The 17,311-nt window shown below is 46.5% G+C and overlaps 1 long non-coding RNA gene across 1 annotated transcript in view; it reads right to left on the bottom strand.

Moving 5' to 3' along the window:
- Nucleotides 1-17,069, bottom strand: part of LOC139259367 (uncharacterized) — an 85,767-nt gene extending 68,698 nt beyond the window's left edge. The window contains exons 1-2 of the long non-coding RNA XR_011592543.1: nt 16,879-17,069; nt 16,623-16,767 (exon numbers count right to left, since the gene is read on the bottom strand). This is a non-coding gene — a long non-coding RNA (uncharacterized lncRNA). The remainder of the gene's footprint in view (nt 1-16,622; nt 16,768-16,878) is intronic.
- Nucleotides 17,070-17,311: the final 242 nt, after the last annotated feature.

The raw sequence follows: 17,311 nt of genomic DNA, 5'->3' as shown, positions 1-17,311 counted from the left end.
CTTTAACAGTTATCTGCACAGTTAATTCATCCACCTTATTACGAATGCTCCTCGCATTGAGACACAAAGTCTTCAGGCTTGTTTTGTTAACATTCTTTGTCCTTTTCGACATATCTTGTAATGTGGCCCTTTATGGTTTTTGCCTTTGATTTCTCTGCCCTCCACTTTTCCTTACCTCCTTTCTACCTTTTTGCTTCTGCCCCCATTTTACTTCCCTCTGTCTCTCTGCATAGATTCCCATCCCCCTGCCATATTAGTTTAAACCCTCCCCAACAGCAGTAGCAAACACTCCCCCTTGGACATCGGTTCAGGTCCTGCCCAGGTGCAGACCATCTGGTTTGTACTGGTCCCACCTCCCCCAGAACCGGTTCCAATGTCCCAGGAATTTGAATCCCTCCCTCTTGCACCATTCCTCAGGCCACGTATTCATCTTAACTATCCTGCTATTTTTACTCTGACTAGCACGTGGCACTGGTAGCAATCCTGAGATTACTACTTTTGAGGTCCTACTTTTTAATTTAACTCCTAGCTCCCCAAATTTAGCTTATAGGACCTCATCCCATTTTTTACCTATATCGTTGGTACCTATATACAGCGCAACAACTGGCTGTTCACCTTCCCCCTCCAGAATTCCCTGCAGCCGCTCTGAGACATCCTTGACCCTTGCACCAGGGAGGCAACATACCATCCTGCAGTCTCGATTGCGGCCGCAGAAACACCTATCTATTCCCCTTACAATAGAATCCCCTATCGCTATAGCTCTCCCACTCTTTTTCCTGCCCTCCTATGCAGCAGAGCCATGGTGCCATGAACTTGGCTGATGCTGCCTTCCCCTGATGAGCCATCTCCCTCAACAGTATCCAAAGTCTGTTTTGGAGGGAGCTGACCACAGGGGACCCCTGCACTACCTTCCTACTCCTGCTCTGCCTGATGGTCACCTATTCCCTATCTGCCTTTGTAACCTTTACTTGTGGTGTGACCAACTCACTAAACGTACGATTCACGCCATCCTCAGCATCGCTGATGCTCCAGAGTGAATCCATGCACAGTTCCAGTGCCACAATGCCGCAACCCTCCTGGATTGTCTAGAGTTGGCAAGCCTATACAGAAGTGATAACAAAGGAGAACACTAGCTTTCCAGAAAATAGCCCATGTCCCTAATGGCCCTTCAGGTTTGTTCTAATTGGTAAAAAGTCTCAAAGCTATTCACCTCTTAGGTTTGGTGTCAATCACCCCTTAGTCTTGGGGTTCTACAGTCCAAGTGTCAGGGTTATCTCTCTCTGTATAGTGTTTCTTCCATCTTTTTCAACCTTTTTCTGAGCTCATCTTAGCTGTGAGATCCACCTTCTGCACCCTTGACCCCATTCCCACTAAACTGCTGACTACCCAACTTCTCTTTCTGACCCCCATGCTAGCTGATATTGTAAATGTTTCGCTCTCCTCAGGTACTGTCCCCTCCATCTCAAAACCGCAATCATCTCACCCCTCCTCAAATAAGCCCACCCTGGACTCTGATGTCCTTTCAAACTATCTAACCTCCCTTTGCTTTCTAAAGTCGCTGAATGTGTTGTCATGTCCCAAATCTGTGCACATCTCTCCAACAGCTTCCTGTCAGAATCCCTCCAATTACACGTCTGCCCTTCTCATAACATCAACATGGCCCTAACCAAAGGATTGGGAGTGGCAGCGATTGGAGCGGGGGGGCAGAGGGGTTGGGGGGTGGGGTGGGGGGGAGCGGGGTGGGGGTGGTTTAAATATCATGTCAGGAGGTGCACTCCTGCTCCTCTTGGCTTCACATTCAGGTAAGTAACTATAAAGCAGAAGATCCCTTGACATGGTTTAGTGAGACCTTGAGTGCAGCTCGCACTGGCTTAAAGTCAGGGCCTCAAACTGGCATTAGGTCTCTCATTTGCATATTCAAAGTGTCTAATTCCTGCTTCTGGCATGGATAAAGGATGCTTTTTTTTCCTTTCTCAATGCGGCAAGCTGTGCACTTCCATACAGAAATGTGGCATACTTCCTTCCTTCCTATTGAGGGCTTGGTAGGCCGGTTAGTGCCTGAAATACATCATCTGCCTCTGCCCTATCTCAGCCCATCTTTTTTACCTCCAGACTCCATTATTCCAATGCTTTCCTGGCTAGGCTCCCACCCTCCTCCTTCCATAAGCTCATCAAAAAATCTGGTGCCCATATCTTATCTCACTGCTTCTTCTCACCTATCACCCTGTCCTCGCTGATTTACATCAGCTCCCGATTCCTCAACAGCTCAATATAAAATTTTCATCCTGGTGTTTAAATCTCTTCAGAGCCTCATCCCTCCCTATCTCTGTAACCTCCTCCAGCCCTATAAGCCCAGTCAATCTCCCCGTTCCTCTGATTTGGCCTTTTGTGCATCTTCTTTTCACCCAACACTGGTAGTTGTACCTTAGCCACCTGAGCTCTATGCTCTGAAATTCTGCTTCTAATCCCCTCTGCCTTTCAATTTCACTCTCCTTAAAGCTCACCTTTTTGACTAAATTTTTGGTCACCCCTTCTAATAACTCCTTCGTTGTTTTGGCATCCATGTTTTGATTATGCCTATGTGAAACACATTGGGATATATTTTTATGTTAAAGGTGTTATATAAGTGCAAGTTTTTGTGGTTGTTGATGCTGTAGAGAGACCTTTAACCTCAAAGTGTGCTGCACTTCATTCAAGAATGCTTCTTGGGGCAGTGTAGACAGAGCTTAAATCTACTTCAAACAGATGTTACAACTGACCTGAGAGTGCTGATGAGACATACTGGGTGGCAGAAATGGAAAAATATCCCATAGCCCTGCACTGACATGCCTCAACTTGATGACTAAAAAATAACAAATAAAGTTTAGCTCTGCTTTCCAGGCCACAAAGAACCTGTAATTGAAAAAGTTCTGGGGAATGGGGGCCTTAGCAGAGGTTCTACACTGAACTTTTGCCTTGACTGTATTGATTTGACGTTGTAATTTTTACTTTGAGAATTTAACTCAAATCTCCCCAGGAGACAGGGCTAATGCTTTCCTGCATTATATTTGCTCTGTTTTGTTGACCTGATTTCCATTAGTACATGACTGTGATCTGTGTCTTACTTGGATGCCTTAAAGCATTACTTGTTTCATGGTATTGCTCCACTGCAGACTTTGAAAAACAAATAAACTTGTCCTTGTCATGTTCCTGGGCTATCAGCTAGTGGGTATGCAAGTTGACTGACTCATCTTTTCCGGTTTTCCCATCTTTGCTCCATGCCTCCTAACTGGTCCAGCTAAAGTTGAATCCAGCTCAGATTGATAAGATGAAAGTGTCTTCTGTCTACTGGCTGTAAGGGTCCTCCATGAAATATATTTGGTCAGTCTTCATTCCGTTTCTAGTGGGCACAGATCCACAGCACAAAAAAGGCCCAATTTCACATTATTTTGCAATAAAACAATTGCAGTGGCAGAGTTGGTAGCACTCTCGCCTCTGAATCAGAATGTTGCGGGTTCAGAGTCCCACTCCAGAGACATGACCACAAACATCTCAGCTGACACTCCAGTGTAGTACTGAGGGAGTGCTGCATTGTTGGATGTGCCACCTTTCAGATGACACCCTAAACATTGGCCCTCTGAGATGGATGTAAAAGATTCCATGGCACTATTTTGAAGAAGAGTGATGGAATTCTCCCCGTGTCCTGGCCAATATTTATCCCTCAACTAACATCACTGAAAAAAAACAGATTATCTGGTCATTATCACATTGCTGCTTGTGGGAGCTTGCTGTTTGCAAATTGGCTGTTGTATTTCCTACATTACAACAGGAACTACACTTCAAAAATACTTCACTAGCTATAAATTGTCTTGGGACGACCTGAGGTGGTGAAAGATGTTATATAAATGCAAGTCTTTTTCTGTTTCCCACTCAGAGGAAAATCCAGCCCCAGTTATCATGATGGAATGCAGATGTCAGATCATCGAACATATGTACTGACATGAAACTGGCAAGGGCAGTGGAATCACGATGTTCCAACAGAAATTAGTTACACAATACTGAACAAAAACATCTCATATTAGTTACGAAATTGGTGCAGTTGTAGCCTCAGCAGGAAGGATGAAGACATTTAAATCTAAGAGTTGTTGGCTGAAATCATCTATACATAAAAGGCTGGATTTTCGGCTTTTTGGATTTCGGGGCGTTAATCATGGCGGGAGGTAAAAGTTTGCGCCTGAAAATAGTTTGTGCCTTCGATCGGAAGTTTTGGAAAAAAAGTAATCTAGAGGAGCGTTGGCATTAAATCAGGCAGTGCACGACTGACTTTGTGCACCCAAACTGAAACTTTCAGCATTCAAGGAGGTGTCCATTTTGTGCATGCATAGTTAAATTTTTTTTCTTTGCACAGTGCGGCGGCTTCCTGTGCGCATGCGCATATAAACTTCACCACTTCAGCCAATTCCGCTGAGGTGGTAGAGCAGGAGGGAAGGCAGCATGCCAGGCGCTTCAGTCATGAGGCAAATGAGGTCTTATTCATGCAGTTGAGAGGAGGTGGGCCTCACTCCACCTTGCTGGGGGAGTCAGACCACTCCCTCTTGTGTTTAAGCGAATATGGAGGGAGATAGTACAGGAGGTGTCTGCTGCAGACATTGTGCCCAAGATTGGCACACAGTGTCAAAAAAAGTTCAATGACCTTACGAGGTTCATCTGGGTGAGTACCATTTGCATCTATGCATGCCTCCGTGACTTCTAACATTAATCTTACACATTATGTGAAGTTTGTCATGCAGATGGTCCCTCTCAACTCTCTGTGGGGTGGCTTTCACAATGGATAATAAAGATGAAGACTTACTTCGGCACCCATTGGTTTTTAATGATCCATGCACATTAACTCTATCATTTACATCATCCCTCGCAATGCACTCCAACTGCTGCTATGCCTTTCTGAAAGATCACTTACAGCCCCCATGTTCGATGCTTCATGGGAGGGGAGGAGATAGCTGCTGCAGACCATCACAGCCTACCAATTGCCCCATTGGGACTAAGTTCATCTGGGGACGATGCTGACTTCCTGGGCTTTGAGGGGTCGGAGGTTCCTGGTCCCAGTGATGTACAGCAATGCAGTGCCGGGGTGGAATCTCGCAGGCCAACTCTCCGGAGGGTGAGTCGGCAGTGTCGCTCTGCTCAAAGACAGGCAAACATGGAACTGGACCTGATGGAAATGTCCAGGGAAACCACAGTTATGCACCTTGAGGTTATGGATGCATTGGGACAGATGCCAGACAGCATTGACAAGCTCACTGCGACTATTGCGGAGACAGCGTTGCAGATTGTTGGTGCGAGTCGTGAGTCCAGCGAGGCCATCATTGCTCACACACAGAGGCTGGTGGCCTCGAGCAGCGAGGATTTCCAGAGAGTGTGGCGTGTGCCATTGATCACGCTGAAGACTCGGGCGCATCGCAGGCACAAGCTTTGCTTCAGCTTTCGCAGATAATGCAGTCTGCCACCATACTCTGCATTTCCCCACTGTCCAACGGGGAAGTGATGGTGCCAAAGCAGATCAGCAAGTTGTGGAGAGACATCATGTTCTGATTGCTAAGGTCCAACCCTGTCAGAGAGTCAGTGGCTCCAAATGGCAGGTGGTCTCATTCTTCAGGATGACAGCATTCCGGATCCCACCACTCACTCGCCAACCATACACCATACACGGTTGACACCCCAGCCACCTATGACTGGTCACGCTGATGATGAGGCGCTCCAGTTCAAACCGGGCCTTCCAGGCCAAGAGCTGGTCCAGGGCTTCCTCAGGCATTGTCTGGCCCCCCCAAAACAGCCACCTTCTAGCAGCCTTGCTGAACGCCCTGAGAGTCATTGAGAAGGAGCAGCAGGCATGGGAGAGAGTTGAAGGGAAGGGGGGGAATAGTAAAGACCCATTAAGGGCTGGCATCATTTCATTGCCAGGAATATCTGTACCATTGTCCACATTGTACATCGTTGTGTGATAACAATGCACTCCTCTTCAATGGTGTTGCTGCATGAAGCAGTCTTATATTAATTTACATTTTGTTCACTGCAGGGAGCAATTTTATGTTCATTTACATAGTTTTTAAGAATTGTATAGTTTTTGTTTGGGGGGGGGTGAATTGTAAATGTTGCATTCAATAAAAATGTTTGTTTGACCTTTGCCATTGGTGTCATGTGTCTCATTCACAGAATCAAGTGTCGAATAGCCAGCATGGTGGCATAGAATAGCGAGTCAACGCTACAACCCCACCTTCCCTGTTCAACCAAACTGGTCAATGATGAGCTGCCGACGTAAGGCTCTTGCTGCAGCCACATCTCCATGTTCCAACCCTGTGGTTGTGATGGATGTGCAATGGGTTCCAAGCCAGGCTCTTCTTCCTCACCCTCCTCCTCGTCCTGAGGTTGTCCTGCAATCCCTACTGGCAAAGCCTGTCCCCTCGTGATGGCTAAGTTGTTAGCATGCAGCACACAACAATGAACTTGGAGACCTGTTATGGGGGGTATTGAAGGCTGCCTCCAGGCATCAGAAGTGCTGCCTCAACACGCCAATTGTCTATTCGATGATGTTGTGGGTAACTGCATGGCTCTCATTATTGCGCGGCTTGGCTTCTGTGGCAGGGTTCCGGAGTGGGGTCATGAGCCAGGTGACCAGGCCGTATCCTTTGTCCTCTATCAACCAGCTCTGACCTTGTCTTTGTGGCTTAAACATTCGTGAGACACTGCTCTCACACAAGATGAATGCATCATGTGTGCTCCCTGGATAGCGGGCATTGACTGCGAGGATGCACTGAGTGTGTTCGCAGACCAGTTGTATGTTTAGGGAGTGGTATCCCTTTCAGTTTCTGAAGACCTCTGCATTGAATAATGGTGCTCGCAAGGCGACACGTGTACAGTCAATGGCACCTTGAAAGTTGGGGAAGCCTGCAAATCGTCCAAACCCTAGTGCCCTCTCATTCTGGCTGTCCCTGCTCATTGGGAACTTTCTGAAGTCCATTCTGCCTGTGTACAGTGCCCTTGTAACCTGGCGAATACAGCAATGTGCTGAGAGATGTTGCATATGCCCTCTGCTGCCTGGAAGGAGCTGGAGGCAAAGAAGGCCATCGCCATTGACACCTTCACCTCGACAGGCAGCACAGTCCTGTTGGCGCTGGTAGGCTGCAGGTCTGCCTGTATGCGCTGGCATATCTCTGTCAGCATTTCTTTTCTGAAGTGCAACCTTCTAACGCACTGTGCATCAGAGATGTGGAGATATGAGCGATGTTCCCGGTAAACCCGTGGGGGATAAGGCCTCCTCCCCAAACGTCTGCGACCTCTTCAATTCCGAGGCCCAACATGGCCAAGAACCCTTTTTCAAGTTTGAAGCCGCCTGCCAATAGCAACCAGCATGATACGCTGGCGAACTAGTATTGCCCCCATTGAAATTTCTCACTGACCTTGTAAGCAAAGTGTTAGGGCAGATAAAAGTACGGTTTGCAACTCGGAGCCTCACACAGTATGTTGCGCACAACCGTAGCAGTCACTGACAACTGCGATATAAAATCCACCAGCCTTCATTCAAATATGCCGCCAATATGCTTGCTGCATCCTGGGATCACCTGTTTTTTTGAGTCATTTCCTGGGGCGGTCGTTAAATGAGGCACATGGGCTGAAAGTTCCATCCGGGGCACTTTACATCATACTGACAGTCAAAACGAAGGTGGGGCGGTAAGTTTTTGTGCTGCCGCAAAACCATTGGCAAAATTTCTGGCCGGGAGCTAAATCCTGGACGCTCCGTTTCACGCTCAGAAACAGCATTTACCGCCCCACCAGCGAAACGAGGTGCAAAATAGCAGAAAATCTCGCCCATAAACTATTTTGACAGTAATTATATGGAAATTTAAGCAAATTTAATACTAAAAAGTGTATTGGAACTAAATTTAGAAAATAAATTAATAAAATGATGGGTACATGGTTAAATAGGCTCAGACCAAACATTCAGGGGTGATTTTCTGACTTTGTATCTCTGGTGGGGAATCTCACTTACTCAAAGCTGCTCGGTAAAATGTTACAACTCTCATTCGTGTTATGTGCCAAGTCCAATGGAAATGTGATTAATGTGTCCTCGTGCAAGCAATACATTTGTTGTCACCTGTTTTTCAAAGTTGGTGGACAGCCAAGAGGCTGATGTTGCATATGTCCTCTCATGTTGCATCACTGACAGCATGCTACAGGTCCAGGGCAAGCAAGTAGCACAACTCTGCTTCATGAGGGAAGCATAACTTTCTGATGCAATGTTGCTAGGAGGGGCTGCAACATGACTGACTGGATCTGCAAAGGAAGTGGTGTGGGTACTTGCAAGATGGTGCCTGATTAGCCTGTCCTCCCTGAATTGTTCCTCCTCATCTTGTATCCTTCCTTTTCAACACATAGGGCTAGATTTTACACTTTTGTGCATATCGCCCAAAAATGGGCGTTATTTCTGGCGTGGGCGGTAAAAATGGGTTTTCAGATCGGCGGCTTCTCACCCATTCTCAAAGCACCTAGTCTCCATTTTTGAAATTGGACGTTAGCACGAGCAATATGAAACGGGCGGTAGCATTAAATCTCGCTGACCTTCTGCCGTAAAGTGTCACCGTCCTTAACAATGGCATGGCAATGCTCGATTCCTGTGATTCAGGTCATAAATTTAACATTCACTGCCATTATAATTTACTGGCGGTCGACAATGAGTTGGACATTCAGGGAGTGGAATCCTTTGCGGTTGCTGAAAACCTCTGCATCCTGAAAAGATGCCCGCATCATGATATGCATACAGTCTATTGCTTTCTGTACCTTGGGGAAGTTTGCAATTCTGGAGAATCCTAGAGCCCTCTCACTCTGTGCCTCCCTGGTTATAGGGAAGCTGATCAAGTTCCTCCTGCATGCGTACAGGGCTTCAGTGACCAGTCTAATGCAGCAATTTGTGGCGTGCTGAGACAGACCGCAAATGTCGCCAGCTGAGGCCTGAAAAGAACCCGACGCGTAAAACGACGGTGCCGCGGTGACTTTGACCTCGACGGACAGTGCAGTACTGATGGTGCTGGCAAGCTGCAGATCTCCCCTTATGAGCTGGCATACCTCAGTGATAATCTTTGTGGAAGCGCAGTCTCGGAAGGCAGGTGGTGTTGGGCAAGTCAAGGTAAGACTGTTTCTCCCTGTACTTGCGGGGGGTGTAACGTCTGGTCCTTCTCATCAGTCTGGCATGTCTTACATTGGGCACATAATGCTGTGGAGCGTACCTTCGGCCATCTCGAGTCTGCAGCATGTAATTGGTCATCAAGAGAGGGTAAAAAAGGCCCCATTGCAATAGTTCTCTGTTTTCCACCGATTGATCACAAACAATGAATGTCCCAATGAAGACACCTGTTAAATTCCAATCGGTCACAGTATGGTCAAGATGTTTGTACAGATGTTCACATCAATTCCAACGGCCTCCAGAGTACATCTGAACTCCCCCGAGGTTGAAGCACAGCAGCCTTTTGAATGAAGCGACCTGTGATTTTAAAAATGGCAGCCACACCACTGGCATTAGTTCAGAACAGTTCCACTTTTTCCAGGTGGTCTTTTGGGCGAGCGATATTGTGGGCGATATGTGTGCGAGGTGGTGAAAGTAACATTGGGCGATTTCATGGCCGCTTGTTTCAGCAAATGTGCTCTTTACAACGAAAAACAAAAATGGGCGGGTGGTATTATTGAATCTCGGCGTTAATTCCGTGCAGAAAGTAACGCTGGGCGATATTATGGGCATTAATTTCGCCCATTCTGATGATTGCGCCCAAAAAATGTGGGCGGGCGGTATTATTTTTTCCCGCCGTTACGCACACGGGGAAAGTAACGCTCAGCGCTAAGTTTCCTAAAAATGTCCGTCAGTTTCAATTTTGTCACTAAATGGGCGTTATATGTCATTTCAGCAGTAAAATGGATGTTAAGTGGGCGTTAAGCATGCAAAAAATGAGGAAACTCTAGCCCATAGATACTTGGGAAACCCGAATGGAAACACTATTCTGTTGTGTGCTTTTTGGCTGAAGGTCTAAAAAATGACGTTCCATAGCACCTGCACTGAAGCTGTCAGGGACAGAAAATTAAACAAAAACTGTCATGTATTCAACTATCATTGTAACCTATGTATAAGCTGACCTAAGTTGTACACCTTGAGAACATTGACCACAAGGGGCGAACTTGTGGGAGACACTCCTAACCTGGACTTTCCGATATAAAAGGGGAAGCTCCACCCACCTTCAGTCTCTTGAGGTCTTGGTAATAAAGGTAACTGGTCACAGAGTGACCTTCTCTCAAGTATGGGCCTCGTGTGCATTTATACTGTATAGTAAGGACACATTATTGGCGACGAGGATGGGATTTAAACCACGTGAGCATGGTCACGAGCAGTCCAGAAGGGAGGAACTGTGTTGGTGATGATTGGGATGATTTTATTGAGAGACTACAGCAAAGTTTTGTCACTAAGGAATGGTTGGGACAGGATTTGGCCGACAAACGCAGGGCTCATCTCCTGACGGTTTGTGGATCCAGAACGTACTCCCCGATGAAGGACCTTCTAGCGCCAGAGAAGCCGACGGACAAGACGTTCAAAGAGCTCAGTAAGTTGATCGGGGAACACCTTAAACCGCGAGCAGCATGCACATGGCGAGACACCGGTTTTACATGCACCGGCGGCGAGAAGGGCAAAGCGTTCCAGACTTCGTGGCAGATCTCCGACGACTGGCGAGCCTATGTAAGTTCCCAGATGCATACAGAGTGGAGATGCTGCGAGACTTTTTTATTGAGGGCATCGGGCACGCTGGGGTTTTCAGGAAACTGATTGAGACTAAAGACCTGACCTTGGAAGCGGCGGCTCTGATAGCCCAAACATTGTTGACACGGCACACTGTGATTGCCAAAGAGGGGAATAGGGTTTTGGTAGTTAAACTTACGAATGGACAAATCTGCTGCAAACACATGGATCAAACTAAAAGGAGGTTCAGCAACCCCATCGAAGAAGCAGAGGAAGAACACGACATAGAGTTTACTCCACCACAGGTGACCGAACACCGGAACCAAGTGGAGGAGAGCCCAGTCACTGTGGGCTGTCCGGACAGGCCTGAGGCACCGCAAACAGCAGACACTCAGGCCACGCCCAACAACCAGAGCCCCAACTCAGGCGCTCTACAAGAGAGCGTAAACCGCCAGAGAGACTTAACCTGTGATCCCAATAAGACTTTGGGGGGGAGGTGATGTCATGTATTCAACTATCATTGTAATCCATGCATAAGCTGACCTGAGTTGTACACCTTGAGAACATTGACCACAAGGGGCGAACTTTTGGGAGACACTCCTAACCTGGACTTTCTGGTATAAAACGGGAAGCTCCACCCACCTTCAGTCTCTTGAGGTTTTGGTAATAAAGCTAACTGGTCACAGAGTGACCTTCTCTCAAGTATGGGCCTCGTGTGCATTTGTACTGTAACGTAAGGACATATTAAAAACAATACATTTTTCAACTGTTTAACCAAATATGAAACTCTAAAATGGTGGTCTTTAATAATACTCACTCTTATCTATCACATAGCTATCACCAATACCTCTTTTAGATAGCTGGTAGCTTTTAAGGTAAGTCACTGATAGTAAGAGAAGGAAATGGAGTAGGTTTTATGTACAAGACCTTTAAATGTATTTTGAAGGCAGCAGGTTGGCCCTCAGGGTGACCTCCCACATCGCAGGATGAGACATATGACAATGGACCCTTTAATCAGTGGGACTTACGCACGACCCATTTTATTTCATCGACGCCCTGAATAGGCTACAAAACAGATGGTAAAAGGCAAGAACATTTTGGGCATCCATTTGATGGCACCATCCCTTTAATGTTTCTCACCCAACCTTTTTCATATTTTAGTTCATTTCTCTTCCTCAAATGAAACATTAGTTGCAGTGACAGCTGCTTGACTCAGCTATTTTCTTTGGCAGCAATCTCTTAAGGTGTCAAACTGTAAGACAAATTCCTGGTTTGCAAAACACTTTGTCACAATATTTCAACTAAACCTTCCCAAATTAGTTATATTTCACCTTGATCCAGAGATGGAGCAGCAATGCTCAGCTTGCGCTTGGCCACCACATAAAGATAATAAACGGGTTGTGACATTCACTGAGCAGCATTGTTTAATTGTTCCACATCTTTCAGTATTAGATAGTTCAAAGGAAGCCAAAAGAGGGGAAACTACGAATGAAGGTAAACAGGAGATTAAAAATAATCGTGAGTTAAGGTGAGCTAGTGTGGGGGTTTGTGGGTCTGTGCATTCCTGATGTGTGCATCAGCACTCAGCAATGCCTTTCGTTAAGCTTTTTTGAAAGATGAATTCACACAACACCTTTAGAGTGTCAGTAGTTCCAAGGAATTCCATTTCCTTAACACTGATCTTTAAGCTGTGCCATTAATATTATATTTTATTTTCGGCAGCACAAGTGCTCGAGCTTGAAACTGCAAAACCAGCAATCCAAGGGTGAAACAAAAAGCTCAGAAGATTTTGCAGTCAAGCCCATTCATTTTGAATGATGTTTAGTCTAAGATTTAAGGAACAGTTCAAACAGTTCTGTGGCTTTTGCTGTAAAGTTTTATCTAAATGCTTTGTATCGTTTTTAACTATTTGGTGAATGCGTACTCAGACAACTGAAAGAAGGATATAAATTGTTGGCTAAAACAAACAAGAACCAAGAGATCTTTGAAGTAGAATTAATTGGAATCAAAAATCTATCCCGATCTGAACCTCTTATGTTTGAATATTCAACGCTCTCATCCTTCACTCATAATAAAAAGAAAAAAGGAAGACTTGCATTTATATAGTGCCTTTCACGGCCACCAGACGTCTCAAAGCACTTTACAGCCAATGAAGTACTTTTGGAGTGTAGTCACTGATGTAATGTGGGAAACACAGCAGCCAACTTGTGCACAGCAAACTTGTACAAACAGCAATATGATAATGACCAGATAAACCTTTTTTTTGTTATGTCGATTGAGGGATAAATATTAGCCAGGACACCAAGGATAACTCCTCTGCTCTTCTTCAAAATAGTGCCATGGGATCTTTTACGTCCACCTGAAAGGGCAGACGGGGCCTCGGTTTAACTTCTGACAGTGCAGTGCTCCCTTGGTACTGCACTGGAGTGTCAGCCTTGATTTTTTATGTGCTCAAGAATCATCATCATCTTGGGAAGAACGAGAATCATTTTAAGTCTTGATAATATTATGCACAAGGGATTTACAATATACTTTCCTTCGCTGTGAAAAGCATCACTGCTTTGTGACTGCACAAGTACTAACTTTCAGGGATAAAGTCAATACACTTTTTAATAAACAGCTATAGTAGAAAGGGTTTCAATTCGACAGCAAGGTTGCATGCATTTATTAAATGTGCAAATTAAAAATAAGCAATGCTGAAAATACAGGTCCAACTGCATCTCAACTGAGAACAGACATATTAATGATCAGAGTTGAGGCCCTTTGTCAGAACTGATCAATTTAGATATTGTTATGTTTAGTCTAGGGGAATAATGTCAAATAATGTCACGTTAGCCATTCTTCCCAGTGGGTAAAGAATTGATCTGATCGCTATGTGTAGTGACGTTCTAAACACACTGGCCCTGAGCTCTGGGGCCCACTCTGCTGGTGCAAGTGCAGCAGTGTGGAACCCCCTGTTTGTCGCTGCTGGTAGTTGTAAATCCCATCCCAAAGACCAGGGTCACCTTCATGCCTGGAGCAGGTGCATCATGCCTGCAAAGCTGTTTCAGCAATGGTTCCTTTATCTTATTGACTTTGTAATATGATTGGCCACAACTTAGTACACGACTGAAAATACGAAAGCCCTATTTTTTAATGCTTCTGCGGCCTAAACACGGGGCAACTCACTTGACCAGCCAGCAGATTGGGCTAGAATCTATTCATGGTCTCACTCAACGCTATCTCTGCAACTTCCTCTAGCCCTACAACACCCCCACCCCCTCTCTTACCCCAGAACACTGTGTTCCTATGACCCTGGCCTCTTGTGCATCATATAGATTCATCTGCAAGTCATTTCTGAGGAGGGAGAATGAAGGGGTGAACAGAGAATATGTGGAGCCATTATTTTGTGATCAGAGTCACATATTGTAGCCAAATGTCTGTATCCCATTTTCTTGCACAACATTCTTGTGGTCTAAGTGTGCCAGGCAGTTATGTTTTTATTCAGACCAAATTATGGTAGTTGATATTGGAAATGTGTTTACCTTTTGGGATTGTGGCCAGCTGTGTTTTTTTCTTCTGATATTTACCTTCAGATCTCATTACTACTATTCCCATAGAATTATAGAATCATACAGCACAGAAGGAGGCCATTTGGCCCATTGTGCCTGTGCAGGATCTTTGGTAGAGCTATCCAATTAGTGCAACACTCCTGCTCTTTCCCCAAAGCCCTGAAATATTTTTCCCATCAAGTACTTTTCCAATTCTCTTTTGAATGTTACTATTGAGTCTGCTTCCATCATCCCTTCAGGCAGTGCATTCCCAATCACAACAACTTGCCGTGTAAAAAAAATGTTTTCTCATGTCACCTCTGGTTCTTTTGCCTTCAATCTGGGTCCTCTGGTGACTGAGCTGAGAGAAAATGGCAGCAAGCAGAATAAACATGCTTCAGGCCCCAGGATGCATGCACAGCTGGGACATCGTGCACATGTGTGGAAGTACTCATTCCTGTCAATATATACAGCGTACATGGGGCTGGATTTTCGGTTGTCTCATCATCATCATTATTATAGACAGTCCCTCAGGCCTACATTTGGTTCCGGTCGCTAAATTAGGTGTGGCCGCCTCATGTAGCGGCTGCCAAGAACAACGTCAAGAAAAACCGTCGGTACAGGCTTGCAGAGTCATTAACTGGTGGTTACTTAAAGGGATGAGGAAGCCCTCAGAAGTCACAGTCAGTGCAACATTTACACACAGCACGGTAGTGAGCCTCTAAGTTTGCAGCGGCACACAGACATACCAGTTGAGCTTGAGAGAAAATTATTTCTAAAACTTTAATGGGGGCATTACTAGTTCGCCAGCGTCACATTCGACATGCTCTAGCAAGGCGTCATGAAGAGGGAAGGGCTATTGGCCATGTCACCGGACGAAAGAGGAGAGACCCTAGACGTCGGGGCAGAAGGCTTTACCCCCAACATCTTTACCGGCTGCAATGTTCACACCTGGACCTGTCTGATGAGCAGTGTGTCAGAAGGCTGCACTTCTGAAAGATGATCATTACTTAGATATGCCATCTCCTGCAGGAAGACCTACAGCCTCACATCGGCACCAGGACTGCGCTGCCTGTTGCAGTGAAGGTCTTGGTAGCACTCACCTTCTATGCCTCTGGCTCCTTCCAGGCTACATCAGGGGACATATGCAGCATCTCACAATTCACAGCACGTCACACAGGCTTTCGTTACACAGGCTTTCTACACTGTCGAATGGACTTCATTACCTTCCCGATGCCCAGGAAGAAACAGGATGAGTGCACATGTGTTTTGCCAGGATAGCGAGTTTCCCGAGGATCCAAAGAACAATTGATTGCATGTACATGGCCTTGCAAGCACCATTCCAGAATACAGAGGTCTTCAGAAACCGAAAGAGATACCAGTCCCTAAATGTGCAGCTGGTGTGCGACCACATGCAGTACATCCTCACAATCAATGCTCGCTATCCTGAAAGCGCACATGGTGTCTTTATCCTGCGGGAGGGCACTGTGCCTTGACTGTTTCAGTCACCATGGCAAGGCCAATGCTGGCTGCTCGGGAACAAGGGATATGGCCTGGCAATCTGGCTAATTACTCCCCCTCCACAAACCCACAATAGAGCTGGAAGAACGCTACAATGAGAGCCATGCCACTATCCACAACATCATAGAGCAGACAATAGGGCTGCTGAGGCAGCGATTCCGATGCCTGGACCACTGTCTGGAGGCAGCCTTCAATACTCCCCTCAACAGGTCTCACTATTCATTGTGGTATGCAGCGCACCTTGACCATCAAGAGGGCATTGGCCTTGCCATGTGGATCACAGGGCCACCTCAGAAGGACCAGGAGCGTGATGCTGCCCCAAATGAACAGCAACACAACGAGGACCAGTAGCATCAATGGAGGAGGCAACGTGCCGATGTTAGCGGTGGCAGGGCTATTCAGCGGCGGCTCATAAAGGAATGCTTCGCTTAAATGGAGTGAGCTGAGGGATGCAGCTAATAATAAGCGTGTATTGTGCCACAATAATGCCACCTCTCCATTACAAGTCAACAATCATACACCAGAGGCTGAAATGCAAAAGCAAAGTTTGAGGCATCCTCTGCCACATTCAACGCAAGTGCATCGACGCCAATGCACCCATGAGCTCACAGTGCATCTGCATTGACTCCCTGGACATAGTCACCAACTCCAGGTGCATCTGCCTGTCTGTGAGCAGGACTCATGGGCCGACTTACACTCCAGAGCTTCCTCTCGCGTTGGTCATTGCTGCAGGCCACTGGGGCCAGGAGCCTCAGGTTCAGCCAACCCTGGGAAGATGGCCTCTTTGACTGAGGCGCTCTCCCCACTCGATGTCTTACCCTGTCCCAGCACACTGCTCGCCACCTCATCCTCCTTATCTTCCCCGTCGTCTAGAGACGTCTGCTGACAGGCAGGCTGGCGCTCCACTGGTTCATCATTGGTGGCACAAAGCAATAGAAATGCGGTTATCAGATGGGGAGGGGGCTGGAAGGCAAGAAGGAAAGGGGCATTGTTATTTTGGTTGCAACATTTTGCAAGTCATGTGGCATCAAGGCTAAAGGGGACTCACACAAAATGGCCGTCTCATTCACATACCGTCACTGTCATGCGGGGGCTCTGCCTCCCCGTCCTCCACCGCCATGACTGCAGCGCTTATGAGGGCAGACACTCACTCTTCCTGGTCAGTCAGGTCCTGGAGGTAGAGCTGGCCCCATCCCCGTGAGTTTGACCTGCAGTGACAAAACAAATAGTTGTTAGTGGTTGTGTAGGTGCTGGTGTGCCACATGTGTCTGCAGTAGGGTACTGGCGAAGTAATATGGCGAAGTGTGCATATCAGCATTATACCCGCATACAGTGGATGTGTGACTGTTGGGTCTGGGGCAGAAGCAACTATTAGTAAGTATGAGGTTCAAGACTCAGACCACAAATGAAGAGTTGAAAGGTACTGGTAGGTGGACTCAGGCTGAATAAGAAGCTAGGAGGTGAGAGACGCTTGGGTGGGCAGGGCATGTCTGGCGAGATGAAGGAG

Source organism: Pristiophorus japonicus, chromosome 3 (assembly GCF_044704955.1).
Source record: "Pristiophorus japonicus isolate sPriJap1 chromosome 3, sPriJap1.hap1, whole genome shotgun sequence".
In the NCBI taxonomy this organism is placed as follows: domain Eukaryota; kingdom Metazoa; phylum Chordata; class Chondrichthyes; family Pristiophoridae; genus Pristiophorus; species Pristiophorus japonicus.
Note: the sequence above shows the minus strand (reverse complement) of the source record. Positions and strands in the feature narration are given on the sequence as shown.